Source organism: Dipodomys merriami, unplaced genomic scaffold (genome assembly GCF_024711535.1).
Source record: "Dipodomys merriami isolate MVZ:Mamm:240054 unplaced genomic scaffold, mDipMer1.0.p SCAF_10, whole genome shotgun sequence".
Classification (NCBI taxonomy): domain Eukaryota; kingdom Metazoa; phylum Chordata; class Mammalia; order Rodentia; family Heteromyidae; genus Dipodomys; species Dipodomys merriami.
Genome location: NW_027202271.1, coordinates 52,228,659 through 52,245,419, shown reverse-complemented (window position 1 = coordinate 52,245,419; position 16,761 = coordinate 52,228,659). Strand labels below are relative to the sequence as shown.

The window sequence follows — 16,761 nt, the reverse complement described above, 5'->3', positions numbered from 1 at the left end:
AGGCATGGCTTGTTCCATATCTTGTGCTATATCTAAAACAAAAATTTTGCTGGGCACTGGTGGCTCACACCTGTAATCCTAGATACATAGGAGGTTGAGATCTGAGGATCACGGTTCAAAGCCAGCCCAGGCAGAAAAGTCCATGATGTTCTTATTTCCAATGAGCGAATAGAAAACTAGAAATGGAACTGTGCTTATAGTGGTACAGTGCTAGCCTGGAGCAAAAAAAGCTCAGGGACAGCACCCAGGCCCTGAGTTCAAATCCCACCACCCAAAACAAAGAAAACACACACACACACACACACACACACACACACACACACACGGCCAACTCGCCACAGCTAAGAAAGGCTGAGTAACTCATTCAGAGTCACACAGTAAAATCTGTCAGGTTGGGTTCACGCCCAAGGTCTCAGGGTCTTCAGGGCCCACCCACAGCTTCCTCCTTCTCCCAAGGCCCCCCCCCCACTTCTAAGTCCTTCTTCCTCATCCTGGCAGAGATGAGCCCTGTGGGTCCCCTCTAACAGCTTGCTGCCTGGCGGCCCCCTGGCAGTAAAGGATGGATTTTCTGGGCTCTGGCTGGGTTGTTTTGTGCAGTGACCAAGGGCACACATTTTGTCAGACATTCGGCCTGAATAAGGGGCTCAGGCCTTTAGTCTGTGGCTGTGGCACAGAGAAAAGCTAACTGACCCAGAAGGGGATTGAACTTGTGACCTAGGCTGCAGAGTCATAGGGCTCTATCTTCCCTGGGCTTACAGAAGCAGCATCTCGGGAGGGCTATTTAGTGGGAAACTGGCCTTGCATGTTAAATCTTGGATGGCTTCTCCCCAATTCTCCGCTGCCCCCCTCGGGGCCTCTCCCCACCTCTGAAGATTAAGAAACCGAGGTTCACGCAAGAGCAGAGAGAAGAAGAAAATAAATGGCGATTTAAATTCATGCCTCTGGATGGGGGAGCTTAGCCTAGTAGACCCTTCTCTCGCTCCATCTCTGCCACCTCCATTCGGTGATTTATTTCAGGCGCTTGGCCCTCTGTATATGTGTAAAAATCCCCCTGAATGCTGTCCCGAGGGCAGTCAATGGTCTCTCTGAAGTTTAGCGCCAATGCTGATGTGTGCAAAAGGATGAAAAACGTACATTTTCAAGTCTCCCCAAAGCTTCAAGCCAAAAGGGGGAGGAAAAAAAAAAGAAAAAGAAAAAAGTTGTCTATTCCCCTTTTTCAGCCCTCACACTTCAAATGCTAATGAAAAGTGTGTTGTCTTGGGCCTTGAATAGGTCTAAAATGCTCTGGTTTGGAAGTATTTGCATACCCTCCTGAATAGGGAGGCAGCCAGCAGAGAGGATTAGGGCTACACATCAACTCCTCCTAAAAGGAGCTGACAGGGCTGAAGAAAATTGAGTGTCTCAGAGCCTCACTGTAAGGGGGAGGGGGGCTGCAAGGTGGGCAAGCGAGTGTGTCTTCCATAAATTCATCAGTCCTAAAACAAGTGGCATGTTTTTAACCTTGCCAAACACCACATGCATGATTTTCAATCGTCACATGGACAAAGATTAGCACTCTTCTTTGGGACTGCTATGTTTGTTTGAAAATGAAGTATGGTTTGATTGGTTACTTCATCTTCCTTTACCCTCACCAGAGCCACTATCTGTCTCTTAGTGATAATAACAACTTGGCTTCTAGATATAACTTCTTTATTTCTGTTATTTCCTGAGGATCCATCCGCAAATGTTTTCTTTTCCTATAGGTTATTTATTTATTTATTTATTTATTTGCAGGGGCCCAGGCCCAGAAGTTGTGGATAGTTTCTTTTTCTCTTTTTACCAATTTAGAATCTGAAAAGTATATGGATTTTTTTTCCCCATACAACAGTCTATTTGTTTCTTTCCATCCAACAGGCTATTTGTTTCTAATTTCTTTTTGTTGTTAGTAGTGATGGGGTTTCTATTTGCTTGTTTGGTTGGTTGGGTTTTTTTGAGAGTAGTCTTGCTATGTAGCTCAGGCTGGCCTTGAACATGCTATGTAGCTGTAGCTGTCCTCAAACTGGAGATGGATCCTCTCACTTCGCCTTCCCTTGTAGTTGGGGCCAAGGAGCAAACCATGACACCCAGGTTGAAGTTAATTGTTAGGGTATCAATATTTCTAGATCTTAAACTCATTTCATTTGTTTGTTCCCTAGTCATAATTTCTCTTAATATTCATACATGTTCTTTGCCCTTTTAGGTATTGGTGTGGACTGCTATAAATTAGAATGTGTCTTTGCAAATGTCCCTGTTTCTACTTCATTGTAGCTTTCTTCTTGATTGTTATATAAATCCATTTGAATCATTATGTTTCTGATCCATTTGCTTTGTTGTTTGTAATTCAAATTTGGGTAGGCTATTGAGTCACAGTTTAAATGGAAGATCAATTTATCTGGAAGCTAAAGTCCAGAAATTAGTGCAGGCTAGATACAGTCTCAAAGAAAGAATGAAAGGGAGCACAGTATCATGCTTCATATTCTGACTCCAGGACATACCTGCCTCTCTTTGTCCTGCTAGAAAGCATCACTAGACCAAGATTCCTGCAGAACAGTGTGTGCAACCCTCAAGATCCTGACTCTAAAGATATCAGTGGCAGAACTTGGTTCATACAAAAGAATTCTACCATTTTAAAAAATACTTGTTGTTTGTAGAAAGTTTCACTAAAGATCCCTCTGATCTTTGTTGCTTAAAACGAAGTATATAGCAGCTTATGTGCAAAATGCATTAGATTTTTCACAACTTTTTGCCATTAGAGATTGTGTAGGAGACCTGGGAAAATATCCAAATCTAAAAATCCAATAATTAAAGCCCTTTCCTTTTCTAGATTTTAGTGCTGAATTTATGTGTGAAGCAAAGTTCACAGCTCATCCAAAGTTGAAAGAATGGTCCTAAAATTTCAGCTGCTACCCAATGTAAAGAAACAAAAATTTATGCTTTTTGTTCAACTCAGCTTCAGTTTAATGAAGAAATAAAGAAATAATGTTACTCTTCAGAGAACTGTAGCATCATCCAGAGTCTAGACAATGTCTCATTCTCAATTTCTGGGAACAATTTAAGCTTACTTGGCATTTAAAGAAATAAGAAAATATAACCCATGGTTTTTAAAAGAAGAAGAGTTAATACAATTTGATTGTGAGATAGATTTTATAGTTATTGGATAACAATTTTAAAGCAGTAATTATAGTCATAATGATAGGAAATCACAACAGAAAATTCAAACTATAAAATTCAAATGAAATCCTTTTATATAAAAAACAATATATGCAAAAAAGTGACTGAATGGGCTTAATCTCAGAGTAGAGTTAATTAATTCAAAGATAAGTCATTATAACTATCCTATATAAATAAAAGAGAGAAAAAGGATTTTAAGATGAACAAAGTCTTAGACACCAGTAAGGCACTTTGAAGATATTTGACATATATGTCTTGAAAGTCCCAGAGGAAAAAGGAGAGAGAATAGAATGTTAATAGGATTTTTGTTTGGTTTGGTTTTGGTTTTAATTATGGTCCTGGGACTTAAACTCAGGACCTGGGCATTGTCTCTGAGCTTCTTTTGCTCAAGGATAGCACTCTACCTCTTGAGCCACAGTGCTACTTCCAGCTTTTTTGGTAGGTTTATCATGGAGATAAGAGTCTCACAGGCATTCCTGCCCAGGCTGGCTTTGAACTGTGATCCTCTGATCTCAGCCTCCTGAATAGCTAGGATTATAGACATGAGCCACCAATGCCAGGTGAACTTAACTTTTTTTTTTTTTTTTGGTCCATCGTGGGGCTTGAACTCTGGGCTTGGGCACTGTCCCTGCACTCTTCAGCCCAAGGCGAGTGCTCTACTGCTTGAGTCACAGAGCCACTTCTGGTTTTCTAGTGGTTTATCGGAGATAAGAGTCTCATGGACTTTCCTGCCTGGACTGGCTTTGAACCGTGATCCTCAGATCTCAGCCTCCTGAGTAGCTAGGATTGGAGGCATGAGCCACCGGCGCCTGGCTAAACTTAACTTTTTAAAAATATAAAATGACATAAGTTTTTCAAAATCTGTTGAAAGATATAAATTTATAGATTCAAAAGACTCATCAAAGCTCACCTGTTACAATGCTAGTCTCATCCAAAAATACCCTCTAAGCATCACATATAGTATCATATATATTCACGGTTTTCAAAGATGTTCTGTTATGTAGTAATCATATTTGCATTATTCAAAATCTGGATGAGTTTTCATCCTACCATGTAAGGTATTCTAGTCTTTGAGACTCATTTGCTTTATCAATATGATGAAGACAGGAATTTGTATGAACTCTCTCCCTCCTGCCCTCTCTCTTTTTCTCTCCTTCTGGATTTTTTTTTCCAATCAGTACTGAGTTTTGCACTGAGGACTTCATTAATGCTAGGCAGGCACTGGCACTATACCACTGGAGCCCTGTCCCCAGCACCCTTTTCTTCCTTTTCCTGAAGGAGAGGTGCATAAAGAAAAGTATTGTCTCTCTGATAAAAAGAGATATAGAAAGAACGCCCCCTCCCCTGCATTAAGGCAGCTGTATGATGAGCTGGTACTTAGGGCTACCTGTGCATATGTGATCATAAAGGAAAATGCCAACAGAGAGGAGCAAAGAAGACAAGCTAGAAAAAGCAGGTATTGGTGATATGCCTGAATCAACTCCTGGAACCACCCAATATTCTAGTTTCCATGGGGATAATGAATATTCTCATTGGTTAATCTGTGATTAATTATGTATTTCTTATTTTCCGTCAAAAAATTCTAATGAAAGAGAGGGAAGAGAGAGAGAAAGATGTGGGAAGGAGGAAAATGACCCTAGCTTCTTAACTGCAGCCATTGGATGTAAGATGATGTTCACTGGAATGCCTTGGACAGAAGCCATTTGATGAGTGGGTGAAGCCAGAAGCTGCACGTTCCGCTGTGACTGTGATGTTTGAGATTTTTCACGTGCTTTCAAATGGAGATATCAAGAAGACAGACATATTCAGAAGAGAGATCCAAAATGGACATATACACTGGAGAGTTATCAGCAGGCCTGTGGTATTTATTTCCTTTTATTTTTTTCTTTCACTATGTATACATTCTACTTATTACCCTTATTACCCCCCCCCCCGTTTTTAGTAGTCCTTGAAATGACGTAAGGGCTTTTTTAATGTCAGTCTTGGGGCTTGAACTCAAGGCCTGAGCACTTTCACTTACCTTTTATGTTCAAGGCTGGTGTTCTACCACTTACAACCACAGCTCCATTTCCATGTTTTTGGTAGTTAACTGAAGAGTCTCAGGGACTTCCCTTCCTAGACTTACTTTGAACCACAATCATCAGATCTCAACCTCCTGAGTAGCTAGAATTACGGGCATGAGCCACCAGCACATGAGTTACAATGGCATTTTATAATGAACATGTAAATCTATACTCCAAGGTAGAGATAATATACTCATATGTATTTACTGAGCTTCCTGGGAGAAAAAGGAAAAAGAATAATGACACCTAGGACTGGCCCTATGTTCAAAGTAAACAGAGACCAATCATTAAGAAGGAATGGTCACTATGAAAAGGACTAGAGGTATGGCTCAGAGGTAGAGCACCTGCCTAGAAAGTGTGAGATCCAGTACAAGCCCTAGTCTTAGAATATTCATCAGTTGGGCTGGGAAGGTGGCTCAGTGGTAGAGCACTTGTCTTGCATGCCTGAGGCCCTGGGTTCGATTCCTCAACACCACATGAGCAAAAAGAAAAAAGCTGGAAGTGGTGCTGTGGCTCAAGTAGTAGAGCACTAGCCTTGAGCTGAAGAGCTGAGGGACAGTGCCCAGGCCCAGAGTTCAGGCCCCACGACCGGACCCCCCCCCCCAAAAAAAGAATATTCATCAGTTGTATTAAAGTATTATATTTTGAAGCCTCCAAAGAAATTGATATAATTCTGCTTGATTAACTTGATCATCATGAGAGAATATGGCACATATAGAATTATGTAAGTTTATTTCTTACATTATCATATGTAGTTAAAATAGATTCACTTTTGTGGAAAACAAAAAAAGAAGGAATGGCTAGGATAAAATTCAGAAGCCAGGAGAAAAGATTATCAAGGAAGAGAAGAAGGAGGCTCTGCCATCTCCAACACTGCTAGGAGGGTTGGACTTCGTGGATTTAGCAAGACAAAGATTGCTAGAGATGGTGGCAAGAGCAGCTCAGAGGAGTCCAGAGCTAATTCTGAGATGAGGTGGGTAGGCAGCCATCCCAGAGGACCTCGCAGAGACAGTTTATCACAGGGACCGTCTTTCCTATGGGACAGGGAACAATATGGTGCCCACCCCTATCCAGGTGAATCCTTGTAACACTGGGGCTAGAGAGAGAGGTACTCTGTGCGTGTGTGCAGCTGCATCTGGGCAGAGGGTGGGAATGCCGGCCAATCCCAGGAAAGTTCTAGGGCAGGAGGGAGTTCAAGTTTGGGTTGTGGGAGCATTCTAGTGATGCAGCTGGGGGCTATAAGCTGTTCACAGGAGTGAAGTGGGAGGGGCTAAAGGCCTGATATAGAAGGAATGCTAACAGAATGTTGAGAAGTGAAGCTGAGGAGATGGAAAGAGAGATACCCCCTGGAATATTAGCATGTGCTAAGAGAAGATACCTATGCGTGAAGACTCCAGCAAAACCTCAGGGACCCAGCCCTCAATGTTTCCTCAGGCAGAAACACTATAGGGAAAGGTTGCTGCACTTATTTTGGAGGAAGCGTGTGCGGAGAGGGCGGGGGGGGGGGGGGACAGAGACAGAGAGACAGACAGACAGACAGAAAGACAGAGACACAGAGAGACAGAGAGACAGCAAGAGAGGATAGAGATTCCTCCAGACTCTGTGTGTCTTGTTCTTCTATGACCCAGCTGGGTATTCTTACTTCCTAACTGCCATCAAACGTAACTGTAAATATGACCATATGCTGGTCCTGTGGGTTATTCAATGACTCTCCTAAGATGAGTTAGGTTTGAGGGACATTCCAACACAGTAATTCCTGATCTTTTCATATGCTAAACACTGTGGTAACTAACAATGCCAAGGCTGAGTTAAACATGGGTATGGGTATGGGAGGGGGTTTCTGTGATATACAATTACAATATGAATGCATCCACTACAGTATCTGTCACTCAGAAGACCATAATACATGTTTTTCTTCCTCCTTAGTTCCCATTTTCTATCATTTTCAAATACCAAATGATATTAACCTTAGAGACTTATCCCTTATCATATTTGTAAACTAATAAGCTGTAAGCTGCTAAGGGAAAAAAAAACCATAATTGGAATTAGCCTCTAATGTGGTTAATATTCTAATGTTGTATTCTAATGTTGTTCTCACAACTTTCAAAAGAAAGTGAGGCCCAACTAGACCGGAGAGAACGGGGGGGGGGGGGGGGCTGGAGTCAGCCAGCACGTGTGGAGATCCATACATCAATTTCACTGTGGGGTGTCATCTTTTGTTTCTCCTGGTCACTTCTGAATCTTCTTTTGGCTTACCACCTTGCCCTAATTGGCATGATCTTAGTACTCTCCTGAGTGAGAATTTAATTGGTTTTAGGTCTGATAATAAGTTTTCTAACATTGATTGAAGTAACCACCAAATAAGCAGCATGACATGGAACCTTGCTTAATTTTGTCTGCTAGTAGAGGAGGTATAGAATAGTGGCTTTTATAGAAGAGTGGCCTTTACTTCAGATTGAAAATGATCATCTTCTAGTTATAGTCTCACAAGGCCTTGCTTGTCATGTGTGAGAGAGTCAGAAAATATACAGAAAGAAATAGAGAGAGAGAAGTAGAAATAGAGAAACAGAAAAACAGAGAGGCAGAAACAGATTTGGCATGGAGGAGTAGTCTTTCCCTCTCTCTCTCTGTCTTTTTCTGTCTCTCTGTCTCTGTTCTCTCTCTCAGAAGGACATTGGTTCTGGCACAGGGATCCTGTACTCAACACAACCCAATCACAATTCTAAAAGCCTTACTTTCTTTTTTTTTGGGGGGGGGGAGGTCCGGTCATGGGGCCTGAACTCTGGGCCTGGGCACTGTCCCTCAGCTCTTCAGCTCAAGGCTAGCGCTCTACCACTTGAGCCACAGTGCCACTTCCGGCTTTTTTCTTTTTGCTTATGTGGTGCTGAGGAATCGAACCCAGGGCCTCAGGCATGCAAGGCAAGCACTCTACCACTGAGCCACCTTCCTAGCCCCCAAAAGCCTTACTTTCATACCACCACTTCATATACCATCAAAGCAGGGCTTTGCTAGATGAATTGAGGGGACACAAACATTTATTTAGTTCTCACTTTTCACCTTAGAATTGTATCTAATTCCTTTCTATTAAAAGGAAACAAGTAGGCTTTGCTCTCTTAAAGATGGTTTCTTCCCCCTTATACCATTTTTACTTAAGAATTTTCTTCTTTCCCAAGAGAATTCTGCCTTCTTTCCCATGCAGAGGTAACTTCAGTTCATTGACCTTCTTTTTAATAAGGTAGCTTTAAACATGGTGATGCTTCCATTCTCCTAAGAGAATGAGCCTTGGAAAGGTTGACTTTTTTTTCCTCTACACACTGTTGTACCACTAAATTTAATTATGTCATCTTATCATGGCTGCATGAACTCTCGAGGGACATTGGAACACAGCGATGGTAAAATTGTCTTGTGTTCCAAGTGCTTCATTTTCTTCTCATCAAATCCTGACTCTCTGCTCCCATGCTGCTTGTACAAAACCACCATTCCAAGATGGTGATGGCTATGTGGGTGAAGTCAAATAGAAATTTCATGAAAAGCTACCTGGGAAATTTTATCAGGGTTGATAATGTCTGGGTCTTTTTCTTTTTCCTCGAAGATTACTCTTCGGATGGAAATTACACATATCACAACTCTATCTTGATATGCCTGGCAGATGCAGTACTTATTAGCTAGGCAGCTTAGTAATCTTTCAGCTTTATCTGCCATTTTTTTCAGGGAAGAAATATTTCCTATGGGGGAAGAAATTCATTTGAGAGTCTAACAAGGCCAAAATTGAATCTATCAATTTACTATCTGAGACCAAAGGTTAGATGGAGAAGATCTATACACTATGCAAATATACTTTAGGGGTTTGTATGTAGCCTTCATAATAAAGCTTGGCCTCCTCCCCTTTAAGTAATGTGCTTGGTTTGGAGATAGGTTAATTTAATTAGAGCTCTACTCTCTTTTCTGAAGGCATCTGAAGAGCCAGGAATGGCCAAATGCTCATGGGTTATTGACACTACTTGCTAGCAATATAATCAAATGCATTTATCAGTCTTTGCTTGGGTGTTGAGCTAACTAAGAGACTGAATTATCTCTAGCCCTCAGGAACAGATGGCAAGTTCCTATGAAAGTAAGGGATATTACTTCCAGTTGTTCCAGGAAGGTTATCTGCACAGCTGTCACAGCCAATAGCATGGGTAGATAAAAAGGAACCCAGGCTACATTCTTCCTACCAACTCAGTCCCAAGCAAACACTCCATTGTCACAATCAAATTCAGCATGAAACATAGACATTATCACCACTTTACCTTACAAGTCCCATTTGAACCCCAACTCTTTCAAGTATATTTGTAAAAAAGAAAAATGGAGTTAGCTATCACCTTCTACTCATGTGTTTAAGTAAATCTTTTCTTTGGTCTGTTGTTATGAAACAGCATAGTCAAAGCCAGAGAAGAATGGAAAAAGACTCATGTGTAGGCTTACCAGAGTATTATTAAAGACAAAGTACTGCTTTGCCTCAAAGGCTGAGACTTACAATGCCAAGTATAATGTTTCTAAAAGGGATAATGAAAGGTTTGGCGAGAGTTCTACTTATTGCACTGATGTGATTCTTTTTACTTACATGTGTATGTTAAAACACATATACACACGCGCATGCTGGATGCCAATGGCTTATACCTTTATACCTGTAATCCTAGCTACTCAGGAGGCTGAGATCTGAGAATTAAGGTTCAAAGCCAGCCCAGAAAGTCTATGAGACTTTTAACTCCAGTTAACCACTAAAGACCTCTAAGTGGAGCTGTGGCTTAAGTGGTAGAAAAATAGCCTAAGGAACAACACCCAGACTCTGAGTTCAAGTCCCAGTATACTCTCTTCTTTCTTCTCTCTCTCTCTTGCTCTGTCTCTGTCTGTCTCTCTGTCTCTCTGTCTCTCTGTGTCTCTCTCTCTCTCTCTCTCTCTCTCTCTCTCTCTCACACACACACACACACACACACTCACACACACACCTCATATACAAATGAATGTGATATGTAGAGATGGTGGAAATTCTGTTCTGTCTCTTCAGGCTATTAAAAGAATGATCCATGGATTCTCTTACTTTAATATGTATGTTTGGTTGCACAACATGGACAGATAAGGCCTATTTCTAATAAAATCTTTGTGGGATTAAATAACATTTTAATAGGGATGGCATTTATATTGCATAAGAAAGTTGTCATAGTTTTAATATGTTTTCATCATTTGGAGATCTTTTGTTTACAACCAGAAATACTATCTGTAGGCCCTTTTGCAACGATTGGAACCAAGGTGATAGATAGCAAAGATCTGTTGAATTGGTCTTAGTCAGAATTCCATATATGGCATCTTATCACTGGTATGCCTCTGTTCATTTTCCTCTGGCTGCCCTGAATTAATTTAAAACATCACTAGAGGTATGCTAGAAGCTGGGTATTAGAGCCAGAGAGACTTGCAGTTGACCCTTATTTTCACCAGTGACTCTGGTTAACTTGCAGTTGACCCTTATTTTCACCAGTGACTCTGGTTAACTAAGCTCTCTGACCTTTGTTGTCCTTATCTATTGAATAGGGATAACAGGGCTTAATTCCCAAAGTTCTTTGTGAAAGTTACATGTGATGTCATTTTTTTTTTTTGTCAGTTGTGGGGCTTGAACTCTGGTCCTGGGCGCTGTCCCTCAGCTCTTCAGCTCAAGGCGAGTGCTCTACCGCTTGAGCCACAGCATCACTTCCAGTTTTCTGGTGGTTTATTGGTGATGAGTCTCATGGACTTTCTTGTCCGGGCTGGCTTTGAACCTCAATCCTCAGATTTCAGTAGCTAGAATTACAGGCGTGAGCCACCAGCGCCCAGCCATGATGTCATATTTTTCAAAGCACCAAAGAGATGAGTAGATCTGTGAATGTTAAAAAAAATGGTGGTCCGATTTCATTTCATATAAAACCTGGTCATTATCATAGAACTAATTAATGGCAGATCTCCGACAAATTAAAAGTTTTCTCCACCCAGTTCTATAAAGAACCCAGGAGTTTCATTTTTCCCTTTAATTTTATTGTAAAAGTGATATGCAGAGGGGTTACAGTTACATAAGTAGGGTAATGAGTACATTTCTATTTGAGCAGTATTACCCCCTCCCTCATTTTCTCCCACTTGCTCCCCCACCCTCCTCTCCCCCAAGTTGTAAAGCGCATTTAAGGCCATGTATGAGTGTCATAGGAGAGCTTTACCATATTAAAATCTTTAAAAGTCCAAAAACTCATGTATGTAACATCCTTCTTCGTCTGTGAGAGGTAAACAAAATGTTAAATCCTCCAAGAAGATGAGGACTTCAGACTGATGGGGCTTTTTTTTTTCCTAAAAAGGATAGCTCTTAATCAGAGTGCATTCTCCATTCAAAATAATCTGTGAAGACTGGCATGAAAATGCAGATTCCTAATTGAACAAAGACAATTATTTCCAGATTGCAGTACAGTGGTGAATAGCTGTGTGCTCCAATTATCGTTAGACTTTTATTTCAAATGGGAGGCTGAAATCACAGACAAGTTAGCCTTAATTGGGAGAAATGGCTGAAATTGTACTTTTAATTCCCTACTGTAACATCCTATATGTAGGTCATCTTTTCTCATGTGTGTATGACAGCACCCAGTTTACATGTCTATTTGAGATGGCAAACTGCAGTACCAAGATGGACAGACTTTCCCTGAATGGGTTAAAGCATGCAGAAATCCACCACAGCCATGAAACTGGAGAGATTTAAATAAAGGAAGTGGAGAGTACATTATTTATTATAGCTGTGTGTTAAATCATAAACTCCCATGAAATCCTAACTCAACCTCATGTTAGTTCAGGCAAGATTTTCCCTTCATCCTGACTATTCATTTTATATATATGCATATATATAACCATTTAAAAACTATTTTAAAAAGTGGTACAGACATAAATACATTAGCTCCAAAAGTCAAACTAGATATAACAGATTAGGAAAAGATTACTGGAGCTGAGAACTGGTGGTACATGCCTGTAATCCTAGCTACTCAGGAGGCTCAGGCATGGTATATCATAATATGAAGCCAGCCCTGGAAGAAAAGTCCTCAAGGTTCCAACTCTAACCAGCAAAATGCCAGACTGGAGGCATGGTTCAGATGGTAGAGCACCAGCCATGAGCAAGCAAGTTGATGGAGAGCGTGAGAATCAGAATTTAACCCACACTTTTGGCATGTACACATGTGTGCACACACACAGGGTGATTTTTTAAAATGAGGCATACCAAGACTAAATAACATTCATGATTCTCAAAAAGCTATCAACCACTGGAAGAGGAATGTAGAATGGCTGGGTTGAAAAAGTTGGGCTCAAAGCAGCGATTCCTAATCTCTGCTCTTTGTGTCTCTCCAGCTGGAGACACTGGACTCAAGGAGTTCAGAAGCCATGCCACCACCCATCCCTCTGAATCATCTACATTTGTACAAAAGGTTTCTAAAAGATTTTACAAATTCAGTTGCATTTGACCTTCATCCCACCATCCTTGGCCTGGTAGATGCTATCAACCCTCTTTTGAAAATGAAGAAATGAGGTCAATATGCTTGCTTGGGATTACGGCTAACCTATAGTGCAAGATATTCCTGGAGAACTTCTAAATGATTTCAGCCTCACTCTTTAGCTCTATTCCCTCTACTGCTATTCCTAGAATGTGTTCATTCACCAAAAAATACAGTCTGGATAAAGCCCTGGAGCTTGCATTTTCGTGTGAGAGACAGACAATACACAGAATAAGTCAAAACATACAGTGTCTTTAATGGTGGTGTTATAAAGAAAAGTGCTTGAATTGCAGGTACCAGGTGATCTGTGGTGGCTTTGTTGAAAGGGGCATTTTGAGGAAAGACCCGAAGGAGTTGAAGAGCAAAAGCCATAGCTGTGTGCATTTTATGGAGAAAGAGCAGAGTTGGGTGGATGAGGAGCAAAGGAATAACAGAAGACATACAAAGTAATTGACCTGAAGGCCAATGTAGTAGTTTTATTCTTACTGAAATATGAAGACTCTTGGAGGGTTTCAAGTACAGAATCTTGTCATCTGTCAAAAGGATAGCTCTGGATAGATGGAAATGAGAATCTAGGATAGAAGCAGGAAAGTCATTTAGCAAGGAAATAATAACAATAACAAATGACAATAAGTAGAATTAAAATAGGCTTACACAAGAAATGTATTCCAAAACAGAAAACGTAGCTAGCTCTTATTAGCAAGTAAAAGTGTTTTAATTCAATGATACATGTAGTGTTACTAACTTGTATCAAGTGGTCTCTTTTCTTTATTCTGAATACCATCTGTGAAATCTGTCCTCACCTGCAGAAGATTCTAGCGCAGAAATGAACATGATGTAGCATTGATGCACTCTTCAATTTATTTGTAATTTAAAAGGAAAGATAATTTTAACCTGAGCTTTGATTAACTCCCTTCTCTACATCCTCCTTTTATGCACACATTCAACCTCAAATACAGAAAGGTTTTGCTTTCAAGTATCCAGGATATTTGGAGGGGAGAATTTAAATAAATCTGTATTTGGTTATTCCTATCAATCATTGCTGAGCACAGAGAGTAATGAAACTTAAAATGGAAAAGCAAAAATAAATGAAAATGGGAAAAGAAACTAATGACCAAGGATTCCCAACATGACTTTTTATCCTTCCAAAGAAAAGTATAAATTTTGAGATTTATTGGAACAGATTGTGCACATGGGTGGAAGTGTAACAGTGAAATCCCCCTTTGTAAAACTAACGTAAGCAGCTGGGCATTGGTGGCTCACACCTGTAATCCTAGCTACTCGAGAGGCTGAGATCTGAGGATCACGGTTCAAAGCCAGCCCAGGCAGGAAAGTCCATGAGACTCTTATCTCCAATAAACCACCAGAAAACTGGAAGTGGTGCTGTGGCTCAAGTGGTAGAGCACTTGCCTTGAGTTGAAGAGCTCAGGTCCAGCACCCCGGCCCAGAGTTCAAGCCCCACGACTGACAACAACAACAGCACCAAAACTAATGTATGCTAGTTAAAATGCTAAACATTTTAAAATAACTATTGTAGCATTAGGATACATATGTAATTTTATTTTTGACCATAAAATAAAATACATTGGACAGGGAGTAAAATAAATAAATAAAATAACTAATGATCTGTCTGTGGTCCTGAAAAGCCAATTAAAAGCACAGTTATTTTTAAACAGGTACTTCTATTATGTTAGAATGAAATATTCTTATAAAACTATTCTTAACTAATTCTGAATAGAAGCAAGAAATTTAACTTTTACTTGTTTGGCTTTAATTACTCCTGAGCAAATAAGTTAGTGGGACATATTGCTTTCTTTTTTCCTGACAGATAGTGTGAATTTAGAATAATGTGTAACTACAAAGTAAAAAGAGATACAGTTTATAAAAATCACTAACCAAGGTACAGAATGTCTAACCTTATTCTTAATTATAGTTTTTTTGTTTATTTGTTCGTTTGTTGCTTTTTTTGTTACTTTGATATTGTTTCCAAAAGAAAAACATCCAGTTCTTTCATCAGGCCCTTAATATAATTAATATAATTTTTCTAATACTTATAAATAGAAACTTTCATAATTATGTCTTTTTTAAATACTTGTGAGTGTGTGTGTATGTATGTGAGTGTGTGTGTGTGTGTGAGTGTGTGTGTGTGAGTGTGTGTGTGTGTGTGAGTGTGTGTGTGTGAGTGAGTGTGTGTGTGTATGTGAGTGTGTGTGTGTGTGTATGTGAGTGAGTGTGTGTGTGTGTGTGCCAGCAATGGGCTTTTACCTCAGGGACTTGCTCTCTCTCTTGTCTTTTTCTCTCAAGATGAGTGCTCTATCACTGGAGCCACAGTTCTACTTCCCATTTTGGTTTAGTTAACTGGAGATATGAATCTCAGAAACTTTCCTGCCTGGGCTGACTTTAAACATTGATCCTCAGATCTCAGCCTTCTGAGTAGTTATAAATATAGGTGTGAGCCAGCAGAACACAGTCATTATGAATACTTTAACAAATAAATATGGTCCTATCTTCTTGATGTTCTTTCTATTTGAAGCCTTTTTAACCTTTTGACTTACATATTTTTTGGTTTGGGTTTTATCTGTTAAAGGGAAAGAAAAACATCTCAAGTATAGAATGCTCAGGTCAGGGAACTTTCTACAGCATTTCCTACAGTGTGGAAAGCAGAAATTTGCCTGTAAACAAGGTATTGTCTACTCATAAATGAGGAAAATTAAGGCTCTGAGCTATCAACGCGCCAGAATAGATAAGTTGCGGGATCCATACTTACAACGGTCTAACTTTATGTCTAATGTCTCATCAATACTCTTTCTTCAAGAAGTTTTACTAGTGACTTACCAGTACTACATTCCTTTACTCATTTTGCCCTTTTGGTTATTCTTCTTCAACTGCCAGCAGATATTTCCTCTTCATCTTCAGGAAGCAAGCTCCTAAGAATTTCAAATTACGTTGCATCTTTATGTACAGAAGCCACGAGTCTGTGATTCAGAGTAGAGCTTTGCAATTGACCAAGCCAGAATTCATAGCTTGGACTGCTAGATTCAATTTCCTTACTTGGAAAACAGAATTAACAGAATCTGCCTTGTAGAGTCACCTGCGAAATACTGAACAACATATCTGACGCATCATAATGTTCAATAAAGCTTGAGTTTTATATTGTTAAGCATACATGAGATAGAGAAATGCCTCACCCATACCTTGAACACTTAGCAAACAAATCAGTGATTTGTTGTACAGTGTGGAAGGTGCATAATGTGGTAACTTAGATACTAAAATAGTACTAAATGCTTTTATTGCAGGCCAGATCCTCGGCTAAGTTTTGAAGACAATAAAAGAAAATATAATAGATTTCCCTAGGGTTCAGTGATGACTTTCCATACATTTATTTTTATTTTTATTATTTTTTGTGCCGATCCTGGGCCTTGAACTCAAGGCCTGGTTACTGTCCTTGAGCTTCTTTTGCTCAAGGCTAGAGCTCTAGTACTTGAGATAGAGCTCTACTTCTGGTTTTCTAAAAAGTAGTTTATTGGAGATAAGAGTCTCATGGACTTTCCTGCATAGGATGGCTTTGAACCTGTATCCTCATATCTCAGCCTCCTGAGCAGTTATGATTATAGGCATGAGCCACCAGTGTCCAGTGACTCAATATATTTTTGCTGAACTGGACTTACCTGGACTTGGTTTATATCCTTCCCTTTGTTTTATTCTATGCCTTCTCTCTTAGCAATTCCTCTTATTCTCATGCTTCAACAGTTGTTTCTAAATTTGTAAATTTATGGTTTTCCAATGTTATTTCTGCAGGCTCAGGGACTGTGTAAATCTACTACTTCTTAGTCAAAATGTCACAAAATGAACTCACAATTATTCTTTTCCCCTCTGACTTAGTATTTAGTACTTTTTCATTCTCTGTCACAACAAATGAGCTTCCAGTTGAGCTACCAAAAAGCCAGATTTCTCCTTATACCTCCTTCTAGTTGGCT

At 39.9% G+C, this 16,761-nt stretch overlaps 1 long non-coding RNA gene across 1 annotated transcript; it reads right to left on the bottom strand.

The window, feature by feature from the left end:
* Positions 1-13,288: 13,288 nt before the first annotated feature.
* Positions 13,289-16,534, bottom strand: LOC138806046 (uncharacterized). The gene is made up of 3 exons (XR_011365723.1): positions 16,453-16,534; positions 15,620-15,711; positions 13,289-13,356 (listed from the first exon to the last, which is right to left on the bottom strand). It is a non-coding gene; the product is annotated as an uncharacterized lncRNA (long non-coding RNA).
* Between the last annotated feature and the right edge of the window lie 227 nt (positions 16,535-16,761).